A 17,500-nucleotide genomic window follows, 5' to 3' on the forward strand; every position below is an offset into this window, starting at 1 on the left:
ACCTATTGGTGTTTTATATTCAATCTTGTCCACTATTCTAGGTTCAGATGTAATTATTAAGTCTAGCCTCGATGGTTCTTCTTCATTTCTATACCTAGTGTTCTCTTGTATCCATTGTGTCATTGAATGGTCAGTAATCATCTCAAGTAGAGCATTTCCCCATGAGTCATCACCACTCTTTGCTGTCATTTCTTCCCAGCAGATTTCTTTGCAATTAAAGTCGCCCATCATAACTATTCTTCCTCCGTCTTCCATTATTTTAGTTAATGCTATCTTTGTGTCCTCTAACATACTTTTATGTTCACTCTCCTCCCATGAGGCTGTTTTCGGAGGCACATAGTTGATCACAAATTTTCTGCTCTTCTTATCTCGGTCTTCCACTTCTATCATAATCATCTCTACTGTATTCTTTCCATATATGACACCTTTCACGTTTATATCCTTCTTTGTCAGGAACATAACTCCACCCCCTTGTTTTTTCTCTCTGTTTCTAATCCAATAATTGTATGTATCATGTCCTACACTGTTGGGTGGTAGTGGGCCTTTTAATTTTGTTTCTACAATTCCCATTATGTCCGGTTCTTTTTCTTTCAAATAATCATTCAGTTCATTCAATCCTGTTATCAATCCATCTATATTTGTGTAAGACACTCTTAGTTTTCTGCCACTTCCATTGTGTTCTCTGTTTCCCTTATGTTTTTCTTTAGTATGTCGAACTGCTTTATTTTCATGTTCACTACTCTCCAATAGAATCTCTCTTTCTCTGACTCCGTTCTTTCCTCGTTTTTTGCCTTAGCTTCAATTCTTTTCTGCTTTTCTGCCTCTCTTTCCTCCTTATTCATTTCTCTTTTTATCCATACCTTTTTATATTGATCATTTGTTGCTAGTTTCCCTGTCTTGGATAGAATTTTCTCTGCCGTTGTTTGTGACCTGAATTTAATCTTAATTGGTCTGGTCTTATCTGTACTATATTTTCCGAGTCTGAATTTTTCCTCAATTTCCTTTATAATTTCTGGTTCATCTTCCTGGACTAATTTTAATAAACTGCTTACCCTTTCATTTTCCTCCTTGATTCTTGCGGTTCTATCTGGGTTATGTTTCTCTTCCATTCCTAATATAATTATACATTTCTTTTTGTCAGCTAATTCTCTTACTATATTCTCCTTCTGTCTCATCACTTTAATAACTGAGTCTTCATTATGTTCTTTCAATTGCTGTTTGACTATGTCAGTGAATGAAACCTTATTCCCTTCTTGAGTTATTCTCCAATTTTTAGCTTCTGTAGCTATTTTCTCACTGTTTTCATTACTATTCTTCTTCAATTTCTCATTCTCCTCCTTTACATTTCCTAACTGTCTTTTTAGGTCCTCTACTTCTTCAGTTAAGTTTCTGTTAGCCTTCTCTAGTTGTTCCAATCTTTCAATTCTTTGTAGAATGGAGCCTACATTACCTAACTTACGTTCCAAGTCCTCGATCACCTTATCAACTCTCTCCTCTAATCTTATCAGTCTGGGGGGGGTTGTGTCCCCCCCACCCTCTTTAAATCCCTGGAACATATTCTCGTCACTTTCTACTGTATTTCTCCTCTCTATACTTCTAATCTTTACATTTTTATTTGCCATTTCGTCATCCGGTGGTCGTTTCATGTTGACCTTCCGCCCGTCTGCCTGGGCCAAGTCCTCCACATCCTCATTATCTTCCATTTCCCCAGTAATCCCTCCCCCTCTCCTCTTTCCTTACTTTCCCACTACCTCACGAGCAATTCCCCCCCCCCCTGCAAATACAAAAAGGCACTTCTCTTTGCGTTGGTATCCTCAATCTGCACTTTTCTTCAGAGCGTTCGTCAAGCCGTCCGTTCGTTGAAAGTGTGTGTGTGTGTGTGTGTGTGTGTGTGTGTGTGTGTGTGTGTGTGTCTGTGTGTGTGTGTGCGTGCGTGTGTGTGTGTGTGTGTGCGTGTGTGTGTGTGTGTGTGTGTGTGTGTGTGTGTGTGTGTGTGTGTGTGTGTGTGTGTGTGCACCTTCACCATTTCATATATTAAAAGAACAGCAGAGCCACTATTGGCTCAAGTTGCCGAAATCTGCTTCATCATCACACCGATGGTCCCTGTTGGAGGGAACAAGTACACACACACACACACACACACACACACACACTTTCAACGAACGGACGGCTTGACGAACGCTCTGAAGAAAAGTGCAGATTGAGGATACCAACGCAAAGAGAAGTGCCTTTTTGTATTTGCAGGGGGGGGGGGAATTGCTCGTGAGGTAGTGGGAAAGTAAGGAAAGAGGAGAGGGGGAGGGATTACTGGGGAAATGGAAGATAATGAGGATGTGGAGGACTTGGCCCAGGCAGACGGGCGGAAGATCAACATGAAACGACCACCGGATGACGAAATGGCAAATAAAAATGTAAAGATTAGAAGTATAGAGAGGAGAAATACAGTAGAAAGTGACGAGAATATGTTCCAGGGATTTAAAGAGGGTGGGGGGGACACAACCCCCCCCAGACTGATAAGACTAGAGGAGAGAGTTGATAAGGTGATCGAGGACTTGGAACGTAAGTTAGGTAATGTAGGCTCCATTCTACAAAGAATTGAAAGATTGGAACAACTAGAGAAGACTAACAGAAACTTAACTGAAGAAGTAGAGGACCTAAAAAGACAGTTAGGAAATGTAAAGGAGGAGAATGAGAAATTGAAGAAGAATAGTAATGAAAACAGTGAGAAAATAGCTACAGAAGCTAAAAATTGGAGAATAACTCAAGAAGGGAATAAGGTTTCATTCACTGACATAGTCAAACAGCAATTGAAAGAACATAATGAAGACTCAGTTATTAAAGTGATGAGACAGAAGGAGAATATAGTAAGAGAATTAGCTGACAAAAAGAAATGTATAATTATATTAGGAATGGAAGAGAAACATAACCCAGATAGAACCGCAAGAATCAAGGAGGAAAATGAAAGGGTAAGCAGTTTATTAAAATTAGTCCAGGAAGATGAACCAGAAATTATAAAGGAAATTGAGGAAAAATTCAGACTCGGAAAATATAGTACAGATAAGACCAGACCAATTAAGATTAAATTCAGGTCACAAACAACGGCAGAGAAAATTCTATCCAAGACAGGGAAACTAGCAACAAATGATCAATATAAAAAGGTATGGATAAAAAGAGAAATGAATAAGGAGGAAAGAGAGGCAGAAAAGCAGAAAAGAATTGAAGCTAAGGCAAAAAACGAGGAAAGAACGGAGTCAGAGAAAGAGAGATTCTATTGGAGAGTAGTGAACATGAAAATAAAGCAGTTCGACATACTAAAGAAAAACATAAGGGAAACAGAGAACACAATGGAAGTGGCAGAAAACTAAGAGTGTCTTACACAAATATAGATGGATTGATAACAGGATTGAATGAACTGAATGATTATTTGAAAGAAAAAGAACCGGACATAATGGGAATTGTAGAAACAAAATTAAAAGGCCCACTACCACCCAACAGTGTAGGACATGATACATACAATTATTGGATTAGAAACAGAGAGAAAAAACAAGGGGGTGGAGTTATGTTCCTGACTAAGAAGGATATAAACGTGAAAGGTGTCATATATGGAAAGAATACAGTAGAGATGATTATGATAGAAGTGGAAGACCGAGATAAGAAGAGCAGAAAATTTGTGATCAACTATGTGCCTCCGAAAACAGCCTCATGGGAGGAGAATGAACATAAAAGTATGTTAGAGGACACAAAGATAGCATTAACTAAAATAATGGAAGACGGAGGAAGAATAGTTATGATGGGCGACTTTAATTGCAAAGAAATCTGCTGGGAAGAAATGACAGTAAAGAGTGGTGATGACTCATGGGGAAATGCTCTACTTGAGATGATTACTGACCATTCAATGACACAATGGATACAAGAGAACACTAGGTATAGAAATGAAGAAGAACCATCGAGGCTAGACTTAATAATTACATCTGAACCTAGAATAGTGGACAAGATTGAATATAAAACACCAATAGGTAAAAGTGACCACATATTGATTGAACTGGAACTTAATGAAGAAAAATATATGAAAAGAAATGAACAATATAGAAAAGGAAGAATGATGTATGAAAAAACAAACTTTGATAAAATAAGAGAATTCTTCCAACAAGAAAACTGGGAAGAAATATACAAAGAAGAAACATCAGTGGAAGAGAAATGGAATATTTTGACAAAAATTTACAAAGAAGGAGTGGAAAAGTATGTCCCAAGACAAAAACAAGAAAAAGAATATGTAAAATGCTGGTACAACAAAAGTTGTAGGGAGTTAAAAGACAAAAGAGACAAAGCCTGGACCGGATGGAAAAAAGACAGAAGACCTGAAAAATGGAAAATATATACTGGTTATAGAAATGAATATGTACAAAAGTGCAGAGAGGAAAAAAGAAAATATGAAAAAGATGTTATAGAAAAGTGTAAAGATCAACCAAAACTATTCTACAGATTTGTAAACAATAAACTGAAAAACAAACAAGACTTGGAGAAATTAAGACAAGGGGGAGTTGAATACACTGAGGAAATGGAAATGGCAGAAATTATGAACAAACATTTTAAATCAGTGTTTACAAGGGAAAATATACAACCTGAAGAGATTGAGTGGAAGGAAAAAGTTCCCCCTATGGAAGAAATAGAAGTAACGAAGAATGAAATATTGACACACTTGGGTAATTTTGATGTCAGAAAATCGCATGGGCCAGATGAAATAGCAAACTGGATTCTGAAAGAATGTAGGAATGAACTGGCAGACAAAATACATAGCATAATAAGCAGTTCCTTAAAAGAAGGAAAAGTTCCAGAAGATTGGAAAAAAGCAAATATAGTACCTATATATAAAGGAGGAAATAAAGAAGAACCTACCAACTATAGACCAGTCTCTCTAACAAGTACAATAGCAAAAATATGTGAAAGAATTATCAAAAGTAGATGGGTAAAATACTTGGAAAAAAACAACGTACTAAATCCAAGGCAATTTGGATTCAGACAAGGACGATCATGCGTCACCAATTTAATATGTTTCTATTCAAGGCTAATAGATATAATACAAGAAAGAGATGGATGGGCTGATTGTGCATTTCTAGACCTAAAAAAAGCTTTTGACAAAGTACCACATAAGAAGTTGCTTAAGAAATTAGAATATGAAGGAGGAATACAAGGTAAATTGCTAAATTGGATGGAAGACTTTTTGCAAGAAAGAAAAATGCGAGTAGTGATAAGAGATCAGCACTCAAAATGGAATGAAGTAATAAGCGGTGTCCCGCAGGGAACAGTTCTGGCCCCAATAATGTTTGCTATATATATTAATGATATGGATGAAGGAATTGAAAGCTATATGAGCTTCTTTGCAGATGATGCAAAATTACTGAAAAGAGTGAAAACTGAAGAAGATTGTGAATCACTACAGAGAGATCTAAATAAAGTACAAGAATGGAGTAGGAAGTGGGAGATGGAGTTCAATACAAAAAAGTGTAGTATAATGGAATTTGGAAAAAGCAAAAACAGAATAACAGGATCATATAATTTGGGAGAAGAAGGAATAAAAAGAGTAGAAAATGAGAGGGACCTGGGAGTCATTGTTATGAATAATATGTCACCTGAGAAACATATAAATAAGATTTTTGGAGAAACTTATAATTTAATAAGAACAATCAAAGTGGCATTTACATACCTGGATGAAGAAATGGTGAGGAAAATCCTAGTCACCCTGATAAGACCAAGATTGGAATATGCAGCAACGATATGGTCACCAAGTACAAAAAAATGTATAAAAAAACTTGAAAGAATACAAAGAGCAATTACTAAACTGGCACCAACACTCTCAAAACTATCATATGAAGAGAGACTACAAAAACTTAAACTACAGACACTAGAGCAAAGAAGAGAGAGAGGAGATTTGATAGCTATTTACAGAATCATGAAAGGCATAGAAATTACTGATAGAGAGAATCTGATAAAATGGGATGACAGAAATACAAGAGGACACGGAAAGAAAATAAAAAAAGACAACTATAGAAGAGATTTGAAAAAGAACAGCTTTCCTCACAGAGCAATAGACAGTTGGAACAAGTTAGATGAGAAAGTGGTGTGTGCAAAAACAATACATGAATTTAAAAATAGTTTAGATAAAATGAGATATGAAGACGGGACCTCACGAGCATAGCTCCCCTTCCCGTAAAATACAACTAGGTAAATACAACTAGGTAAATACACACACACACACACACACACACACACACACACACACACACACACACACACACACACACACACACACACACACACGGTAGCGCGGTTGGTAGAGCACTGGACTGGGAAGTACGGTGGTCCTCGCAGTAGCTGGTTCGAATCCTGCCCAGGGCCGAAATTATTTCGGTATCGCTGCGCTTCGGGTCGTTACTCTGACACTCGTAGGCGGGGAGTTGGAGGTGTGTGTGTGTGAAAGGTCATAGCATTACCCATAGATCGGTCATACGAGCTCTGAGCTCTCTTCCGGGAGGGAAATAGCTGTCGATCACGAGTCCAACAAGTGATCCAAAGACCAAGGTGAATACACACACACACACACACACACACACACACACACACACACACACACACACACACACACACACACACACACACACACACACATACACACACACACACACACACACACACACACACTTCAACGAATGGACGGCTTAGAAGACGTTCTGAAGAAAAGTGAAGTCTGTGGATCCCAACGCAAAGAGAAGTGCCTAGTGTTTTTGCAGGGTGGGGGGGAAATTGCTCGTGGAGTAGTGGGAACGTAGGGAAAGAGGAAAAGGGGAGGGATTACTGAGGGAAATGGAAGGAAATGAGGAGGGAGTAGACTTTGCCCAGCCAGACAAGCGGAAGGTAAACAAAAGACTTAGCGAGGATCAAATGTCTAATAAAAATGTAAAGATTAGAAGTATAGAGAGGAGCAATACAGAAGAAAGTGACGAGAATATGTTCCAGGGATTTAAAGAGGGTGGGGGGGACACAACCCCCCCCCCCGACTGATAAGACTAGAGGAGAGAGTTGATAAGGTGATCGAGGACTTGGAGCGTAAGTTAGGTAACGTAGACTCCATTTTCCAAAGAATTGAAAGGTTGGAACAACTAGAGAAGGCTAACAGAAACTTAACTGAAGAAATAGAGGACCTAAAAAGACAGTTAGGAAATGTAAAGGAGGAGAATGAGAAATTGAAGAAGAATAGTAATGAAAACAGAGAGAAAATAGCTACAGAAGCTAAAAATTGGAGAATAACTCAAGAAGGGAATAAGATTTCATTCACTGACATAGTCAAACAGCAATTGAAAGAACATAATGAAGACTCAGTTATTAAAGTGATGAGACAGAAGGAGAATATAGTAAGAGAATTAGCTGACAAAAAGAAATGTATAATTATATTAGGAATGGAAGAGAAACATAACCCAGATAGAACTGCAAGAATCAAGGAGGAAAATGAAAGAGTAAGCAGTTTATTAAAATTAGTCCAGGAAGATGAACCAGAAATTATAAAGGAAATTGAGGAAAAATTCAGACTCGGAAAATATAGTACAGATAAGACCAGACCAATTAAGATTAAATTCAGGTCACAAACAACAGCAGAGAAAATTCTATCCAAGACAGGGAAACTAGCAACAAATGATCAATATAAAAAGGTATGGATAAAAAGAGAAATGAATAAGGAGGAAAGAGAGGCAGAAAAGCAGAAAAGAATTGAAGCTAAGGCAAAAAACGAGGAAAGAACGGAGTCAGAGAAAGAGAGATTCTATTGGAGAGTAGTGAACATGAAAATAAAGCAGTTCGACATACTAAAGAAAAACATAAGGGAAACAGAGAATACAATGGAAGTGGCAGAAAACTAAGAGTGTCTTACACAAATATAGATGGATTGATAACAGGATTGAATGAACTGAATGATTATTTGAAAGAAAAAGAACCGGACATAATGGGAATTGTAGAAACAAAATTAAAAGGCCCACTACCACCCAACAGTGTAGGACATGATACATACAATTATTGGATTAGAAACAGAGAGAAAAAACAAGGGGGTGGAGTTATGTTCCTGACTAAGAAGGATATAAACGTGAAAGGTGTCATATATGGAAAGAATACAGTAGAGATGATTATGATAGAAGTGGAAGACCGAGATAAGAAGAGCAGAAAATTTGTGATCAATTATGTGCCTCCGAAAACAGCCTCATGGGAGGAGAGTGAACATAAAAGTATGTTAGAGGACACAAAGATAGCATTAACTAAAATAATGGAAGACGGAGGAAGAATAGTTATGATGGGCGACTTTAATTGCAAAGAAATCTGCTGGGAAGAAATGACAGTAAAGAGTGGTGATGACTCATGAGGAAATGCTCTACTTGAGATGATTACTGACCATTCAATGACACAATGGATACAAGAGAACACTAGGTATAGAAATGAAGAAGAACCATCGAGGCTAGACTTAATAATTACATCTGAACCTAGAATAGTGGACAAGATTGAATATAAAACACCAATAGGTAAAAGTGACCACATATTGATTGAACTGGAACTTAATGAAGAAAAATATATCAAAAGAAATGAACAATATAGAAAAGGAAGAATGATGTATGAAAAAACAAACTTTGATAAAATAAGAGAATTCTTCCAACAAGAAAACTGGGAAGAAATATACAAAGAAGAAACAACAGTGGAAGAGAAATGGAATATTTTGACAAAAATTTACAAAAAAGGAGTGGAAAAGTATGTCCCAAGACAAAAACAAGAAAAAGAATATGTAAAATGCTGGTATAACAAAAGTTGTAGGGAGTTAAAGGACAAAAGAGACAAAGCCTGGAACAGATGGAAAAAAGACAGATGACCTGAAAAATGGAAAATATATACTGGTTATAGAAATGAATATGTACAAAAGTGCAGAGAGGAAAAAAGAAAATATGAAAAAGATGTTATAGAAAAGTGTAAAGATCAACCAAAACTATTCTACAGATTTGTAAACAATAAACTGAAAAACAAACAAGACTTAGAGAAATTAAGACAAGGAGGAGTTGAATACACTGAGGAAATGGAAATGGCAGAAATTATGAACAAACATTTTAAATCAGTGTTTACAAGGGAAAATATACAACCTGAAGAGATTGAGTGGAAGGAAAAAGTCCCCCCTATGGAAGAAATAGAAGTAACAAAGAATGAAATATTGACACACTTGGGTAATTTTGATGTCAGAAAATCGCATGGGCCAGATGAAATAGCAAACTGGATTCTGAAAGAATGCAGGAATGAACTGGCAGACAAAATACATAGCATAATAAGCAGTTCCTTAAAAGAAGGAAAAGTTCCAGAAGATTGGAAAAAAGCAAATATAGTACCTATATATAAAGGAGGAAATAAAGAAGAACCTACCAACTATAGACCAGTCTCTCTAACAAGTACAATAGCAAAAATATGTGAAAGAATTATCAAAAGTAGATGGGTAAAATACTTGGAAAAAAACAATGTACTAAATCCAAGGCAATTTGGATTCAGACAAGGACGATCATGCGTCACCAATTTAATATGTTTCTATTCAAGGCTAATAGATATAATACAAGAAAGAGATGGATGGGCTGATTGTGCATTTCTAGACCTAAAAAAAGCTTTTGACAAAGTACCACATAAGAAGTTGCTTAAGAAATTAGAATATGAAGGAGGAATACAAGGTAAATTGCTAAATTGGATGGAAGACTTTTTGCAAGAAAGAAAAATGAGAGTAGTGATAAGAGATCAGCACTCAAAATGGAATGAAGTAATAAGCGGTGTCCCGCAGGGAACAGTTCTGGCCCCAATAATGTTTGCTATATATATTAATGATATGGATGAAGGAATTGAAAGCTATATGAGCTTCTTTGCAGATGATGCAAAATTACTGAAAAGAGTGAAAACTGAAGAAGATTGTGAATCACTACAGAGAGATCTAAATAAAGTACAAGAATGGAGTAGGAAGTGGGAGATGGAGTTCAATACAAAAAAGTGTAGTATAATGGAATTTGGAAAAAGCAAAAACAGAATAACAGGATCATATAATTTGGGAGAAGAAGGAATAAAAAAAGTAGAAAATGAGAAGGACCTGGGAGTCATTGTTATGAATAATATGTCACCTGAGAAACATATAAATAAGATTTTTGGAGAAACTTATAATTTAATAAGAACAATCAAAGTGGCATTTACATACCTGGATGAAGAAATGGTGAGGAAAATCCTAATCACCCTGATAAGACCAAGATTGGAATATGCAGCAACGATATGGTCACCAAGTACAAAAAAATGTATAAAAAAACTTGAAAGAATACAAAGAGCAATTACAAAACTGGCACCAACACTCTCAAAACTATCATATGAAGAGAGACTACAAAAACTTAAACTACAGACACTAGAGCAAAGAAGAGAGAGAGGAGATTTGATAGCTATTTACAGAATCATGAAAGGCATAGAAATTACTGATAGAGAGAATCTGATAAAATGGGATGACAGAAATACAAGAGGACACGGAAAGAAAATAAAAAAAGACAGCTATAGAAGAGATTTTAAAAAGAACAGCTTTCCTCACAGAGCAATAGACAGTTGGAACAAGTTAGATGAGAAAGTGGTGTGTGCAAAAACAATACATGAATTTAAAAATAGTTTAGATAAAATGAGATATGAAGACGGGACCCCACGAGCATAGCTCCCCTTCCCGTAAAATACAACTAGGTAAATACAACTAGGTAAATACACACACACACACACATATATATATATATATATATATATATATATATATATATATATATATATATATATATATATATATATACATACATATATATACATTCATATATATACACATACACACACTCACATAAATTGGACGAAACAATAGTGTATGCAAAGACTATACATGAATTTAAGAACAAACTAGATGTTGGGATTTACAAAGACGTGCACCACGAGCATAGTTCCCCTTCCCGTATAATACAACTAGGTAAATACATACACACATACACACACGCAGAGAGAGAGAGAGAGAGAGAGAGAGAGAGAGAGAGATAAAGAGAGAGAGAGAGAGAGAGAGAGAGAGAGAGAGAGAGAGAGAGAGAGAGAGGGGGGGGGTGAGATCTTAAAGCAATTTGGTCCCTATAACACAATACATCCATCGACCTTCTCTCTCGTTCTTAACGTCCTCCTGTTCCTGCTCTCTCTCTCTGCTCTCTTTCTCTCCAGTGACCTCCTCCCTCCTCTTTCTCTTCAAACACTGCCCTGCCATCTCGTTTTGGTTCTTCACATCTCTCTTTTGAATTCTAATTTCTTTCTTTCAGCATTTTTTCTTCTACAATTTCAGTGTAACCATGTTAATTTCTTCCATCACTTGCATTTTTAAATTATTTTCTTGTGTTAGTACCTATTTTCTTTTTAATTCTTAGACCACTTGCACTCAGACAAATCCCCACACTCTGTCCTTTCTGACAGCTTCCCTGAGAGTCTACATCTCATTCGTGTACCCGAGTGACGGGTCCGCTACGTTTCCTACTTACCCAATCGTATTCAGTGACCATTTCCAACTTGTCTTCCTTTTATCTTTCACTTCCGTCAACCTGCACACCACCTTTTACTGTTATCTTGTCGCCTTCCACGACTTGATGTTTCTCTTTCACTTTTTCCCATCTTCATTACCTTACTCTAATTTGCGTTTACTTTCATATTGTCTCTCATACAACTCCTTAAACTTATTTACTAACCATTGCAATTATCATTCATTTGTATCATTGGTGACAATCCACCTACCACTCTTTACATTTCTACTCCTTTTCCTATTGTTTACATTCTTTCCTCATGATTTTATCCACAAATATGTCGAGCAGCCTTGAAGACACCAGTAGTCCTTGTCTCAGCCCCAACTTGATATTGAACAATTCTGTTTACTTTCTACATGTCCTCATATATACTTTGCTCACTTTTTACATGCTCTTCATCAGCCTCAACATTGTTCCTCTAACACAGTGTTTCTCAACCAGGGTTCCCCGGAACCCTAAGGTTCCGCAAAAGGCCCCTAAGGGTTCCGCGAGAACAAGTGAGATAAGCTAATGCACTTTTGATTTTTTATTGAATTTCATATAAGTAATATGATTAAACACGCACGACATATTCTTGGTGATTGTAATAATGTAATATAGACATCATCCTATCTAACCTATTATTACGATGAAAATAAAATGAGAAAGATATTGTATATGTTTTTTTTGTTTTTTTTTTGCGCAGGAGTTCCTTGAGACATGCAATTTATTTTAGAGATTACAAGCACCTGGTTTCGCCAGCCACGACTGCGCCGTGGGTGCTTGGCCTGCGGCGCTGCTCGCTTCGCTTGAAAATCTTTGTTGTTTCGTAGAGAATCATTGAACTTAATCACCTTTCGATGAAATTCCCGCACAGATTCCTTAACACAAAAAATTTTGACAGCCTGGCATAAGCTTGGAAAAGTTTGGGCATGTTCATTCCGTAGTCGACAACTCAAACACTTATCATTTTGTAAAGCGGCTTTTTAAATTTTCCGAGTACCTGTAACCCACTTCCAAAAATGCCTTTGACGCTTCTTTTTGTCGGCTTCGGTTTCTAAAGGCATTGTTCCTGGTGATCTAATCGTAAGATTTGTTGCCCTCCTTTTTAAACGGTTAAAACTTTTATTACACACGTGTCCCTTTTTGCCGGTTCAGTGGGGGACAAACATACACCCGGGTTCATTAAAAAACAGCCGGGAGTCATTTAAATTTTAGTTATTCTTAGAAGCAAGGGTAAAAAGGTTGAAAAACGCTGCTCTAACAATATGCTTTTCCAATACCTCTAGTGACAAATTTCTTCCTCACACCAACTCCAGAACAATAAACGCGAAATATGTCTACTTTCCTTCCCTCCCGTCCTAACTTTTCCCTATTTTGTTGTCTTAAACTGAATACTTGATCCACCCACTCTGTCTCCCTTGTGTTTCTTCCTCATTGGGAGCATCTGACTTACACATCCCCTATACTTTGCAAACCTCCTTTATTCTTTTTCAACAGTTTCCTTTGTCTTCTCCTTTCTTATTATTAAAAAAAATCCATACAAATAACGTGGGAATTATATGAAACATTTAACAGGCTTCTTTTTTATTATCCTGTTACCTTACCAGTCTCCATTCCTTTTGTAAATGTGTATTACGCACACTTTCTCCCAGTCTTCAATAATGTCCACAATCATACTATTCACATTGCTCATTTATCTATATCTATAGACAGATAATATTGTTTTAACGGATATTTTTTTCTAATGTGCTGTTTCTCAGGCTACAAAGGGGATTTCATGCAATATTTTTTAGGGACACTATTTATATTGGCAATGCTTTCATTACTGAACACTATAATCCCACCTGCGTTTTTAGTTTCAATCTTAAGTATCAACCTAATGTGCCCGGTATTGGTGGAAAAATAATGTGGAAAGCCCCTTAATAAGCATCAAACCCCACCGCTCGATATCTGTCACAATGATTCGAAATTTCTCATTATATCCTAAAAAAAAAAGTCTGCTTCTCTGGCGCGATAATGTCCCCCAAAAATAGAAACAATGGTTACTGCAGACAAAATTCTCCTAATAGAGTTTATTTTATTTTATTTTGTTATTTATCTGTTTATATAATTATCTTATTTAATCATTTTATTTGATAACTATATTTCTTTTGTTTATTTATTTATTTATTTGTTTATTTATTTATTTATTTTATTATTTTTTTATCTATTTATCTATTTATTTATCTTTATTTTATTTTATTTATTTTACTTTATTTATTTATTTATTTATTTATTTTTTATTATTATTATTATTATTTTTTTTTTTGTAAGATTCGCACCCACCCGGACCTCAACTTCAGGACGCAGGCCCTGCAGTCGACTGACACAATCGTCGCAATGGAGTCTGCGACGTCAAACGGACGCCCGAAATGACAAATGCTAGGAGAGCAAATTATTATATTATTCTTCCACGTGGACTCATCCTGGTGACAATGCATGCTATCGGTACGTGCAGATAGTGCTTGATCATGGTGATAGAACACTCGATCCACTACAGATCTGTTTCGACACGCTTTTCTCGCTCTCCGACGAATTATGAGAGAGGATTCCAGTGTACGACATCTTCAGACGCGAGACTCATGCAACTTCTTCGCTTTTTTTTTCTCTTTCTTTTTCATCACACAAACACATATATTTTATTCGACTGTTCAGATTTTGAAGAACCCACCCACCCCACCCCAACCCCGTACCAGTCTTCAGAATCTATCAACACCTGCATTTGTATCTGGAGATGCATTCTCAGGAGCGTGACAGTCAGTATACGGATCAGATTCAAGATTTCTATAATCTTGAACTGTATTTTCTCCATTTTCTCTATTCATTTATTTATTTATTCATTTTACATAAGGGAACCTGAAAACCAGCGACTCTTTGTTTCCTCCACTTCCTACCATAACCACAAACGTAATCCCTCTTTAGGGCCCCAATGGAAACAGTATTTTTACTCTTGTGACTGATGACGTCATATCAGGTTCTGCTATGTCCATCGGTGCAAAATCTTTCTGACTACAAATCTGATATGCGTAAAATATGATAGCGGTAATAAATATACATATACATACATACATACATATATATATATATTATATATATATATATATATATATATAATGTATATATACATATATATATATATATATATATATATAGATAGATAGATAGATATATAGATAGATAGATAAATGAATTAACGAATAAACAAGAGTAAATAAATGAATGAATAGATAGATCAACATATAAGTAAATAAATGAATAAGTAGATGAATAAATGAATACACTCCTGAATAAATAAATTGATTAACCAATTAATTTGTTAGTATACATATAAATATATAAAAAGATGAATGAATGGATAGATAAATAAGTAAATAAATAATCAAATCAATAAGTAAGCTAATATTAGAATCAAATGATGAACAAATAAAGAAATGAATAATGAATAAATAAATAATATAAAGATATATGAATAACCAAATAAATCATTAAATAGGCAATTAAATTAATAAGTAAACGGATAAAATTGAATTAATTTATGAACAAATAAAAATACATAAATAAGTAAATATGTAGATAGATGAATAACCAAATGAATATTTAAATATTTGAATGAATAAATGAATAAATGAATTTATGAGTAATGAATAAACAAACAAATGAATTAATAAATTACTCATGACGTCACAGAACGTTATTACCGGACCCCATACCTCCGGGCGACCTTAGAACACTGACAAAACGACCCTCACTGAGGCTGTGACGTCTTTATAATGGTTAGCGTCATAGCCTGCCACGCTGTAGTACCGAGTTCCCACCCCCACGAGAACATTTTGCCAATGATACTACAAACCTTTACTGTATCCCTTGAGCAAGGAGATGTGTGCGTGATGTGTGCAAGATGGGGCCATGCTAGTTCTGGGCTCTCATCCGAGAGGGTAATAACTGTCGATCACGAGTCCATCACGTGATCCAAAGAATGCTTCCAGGTCGCTGTATTTATTGACGTCGGGCGATTTAATTCAGGTGAAGGACGGGGAGACAGCGAGTCGAGTCCCGCTTACAAAGTGGTACACAGCACAGTCTTTATTCTGGTTAGCGCTGAGAGGTTATATTCAATTGATGGCGGTTGGAGGGGAGTAGGGGGGTGAGAGGGGAGGGCTCCGATTTATACAAAGTCGTGATCCATCCACTCCATCCTCCCACCTACTCCATCCACCCCATCCTCTTCATCCACCCCATTCCATCCCCCATCCATTCCAACCGCCCCATCCTCTCCACTCCATCCCCCCATCCACTCCATCCCCCCATCCACTCCATCCCCCATTCACCCCATCCATTCCATCCACTCCATCCTCCCACCCACCCCATCCACTCCGTCTACCCCATCCACTTCATCCATTCCATCCACCTCATCCATTCCATCCACTTCATCCATTCCATGCACCTCATCCATTCCATCCACTTCATCCATTCCATCCACCCCACCCCATCCACATCATCCACTCCGTCCACCCCATCCACTCCCATCCACTCCATACTCAGCTAAGGTCGTGTCATTTAGGAACATTGGGCATCGGCCTTGCCTCGGGCTATCCAAATATCCAGGGTCAAGGTTGCTGGTTTGGGGCGGTATAGCTAGGCACCTTCTGGCTTCAGTTGTTCTGCGTCTTATATTGACGTCATTTTTGTCCCGGGAAGAATTGCGTCACCACGATGACGTTAGTGAATATGTCAACCGATTCCGCGATTTTCGAGAGGAATAATTCCGGATTCTCAGTTTGGTAAGAATCCACTTCATGATAGTAAGTGACTTACCCACAAGCCCCCTCCTCCTCCTCCTTCTAGTATCCTCTCTTCCTCCACTCACTCCCTCCGTCCCTCTCTTCTTTTCCTCCTCCTTGTTCACGGCCACTGCTCCACTCTCAGATCGGCGGGAGAAGTGCCTCCTATATAATAAGTGAAATTCAGTTTAGCTCGGCAGTGGTGTCTTGCTGTCTGGCATTGTTGAGTTGTACAACGTCTCTCGTCGTTGCCACCTCCTACACCTCCCACTCCCTCCGTTGGCTCGAAGGGGAAAATTGAACTTCAAATCAACAGGTGAGAAAGGACGGTTAAAGACTTTCCGTAAGTGAAATTGCATGGCGACAGTAAGAACGACATTGAAGAGATCATTCGTTAGTCTTCTTTTGGCACGAAATATTCCGACGATTTATAGTCAGAGAAAATGAAATTATCGTTTATTTATAATTTGGACTACTATCTCGTCTGTAGTTCGGGTTGATAGGTGAGCAACGACGGTGAAACAGAAATCATCCCATTTTTGTCACAATTAGGGTGGCCATTTCCAAATTTCCAATGAGGACACTGCATATCGACGATTATAATATACAGTGATATATATATATATATACATACATACATACATATATATATATATATATATATATATATATAATAAAAAACTGAAAGTGAATAATATTTTTTACGTCTAATGAAACCGACAAAAAACAAATACCTGTATTTCTTACCAAGTTACAACACAAACAAAACCTAGTTGTATCCTCACATTGATTGCCTGGAGGTTTATTTCTTTTTGTATATCTGCCCGCTACTTTTTGTATTTCTGCCCTCTTTCTTTTCGGCATTTTCAGACTCCTTAACCTCATAAATTAATTGCCAAACCACACTGCACCGTGGCCACATCAGGACTGCAGCCCAATGTATGAGATGTGAATCATGCAATCACACGTTCACAACATTGGTCCTGTGCAGTTCCTGTCTACTTCGGCTGCCGAGTTCCGATGTTGACATTGGGCCGTGTACTCCCACATGATTTAATTGTACGGCATCAT

The 17,500-nt window shown here is 37.0% G+C and overlaps 1 protein-coding gene across 1 annotated transcript in view; it reads left to right on the forward strand.

Annotated features, from left to right (window-relative positions):
- Positions 1-16,587: 16,587 nt before the first annotated feature.
- The window catches only part of LOC143036941 (solute carrier family 52, riboflavin transporter, member 3-B-like), a 45,856-nt gene continuing 44,943 nt past the window's right edge, over positions 16,588-17,500 (forward strand). Inside the window, exon 1 of the mRNA XM_076204967.1 lies at positions 16,588-16,745. The gene's annotated coding sequence lies outside the window, so the exon portion shown is untranslated. The remainder of the gene's footprint in view (positions 16,746-17,500) is intronic.

The sequence above is a fragment of the Oratosquilla oratoria genome, chromosome 21 (genome assembly GCF_046742065.1).
Source record: "Oratosquilla oratoria isolate Oo_2021 chromosome 21, ASM4674206v1, whole genome shotgun sequence".
In the NCBI taxonomy this organism is placed as follows: Eukaryota; Metazoa; Arthropoda; class Malacostraca; order Stomatopoda; family Squillidae; genus Oratosquilla; species Oratosquilla oratoria.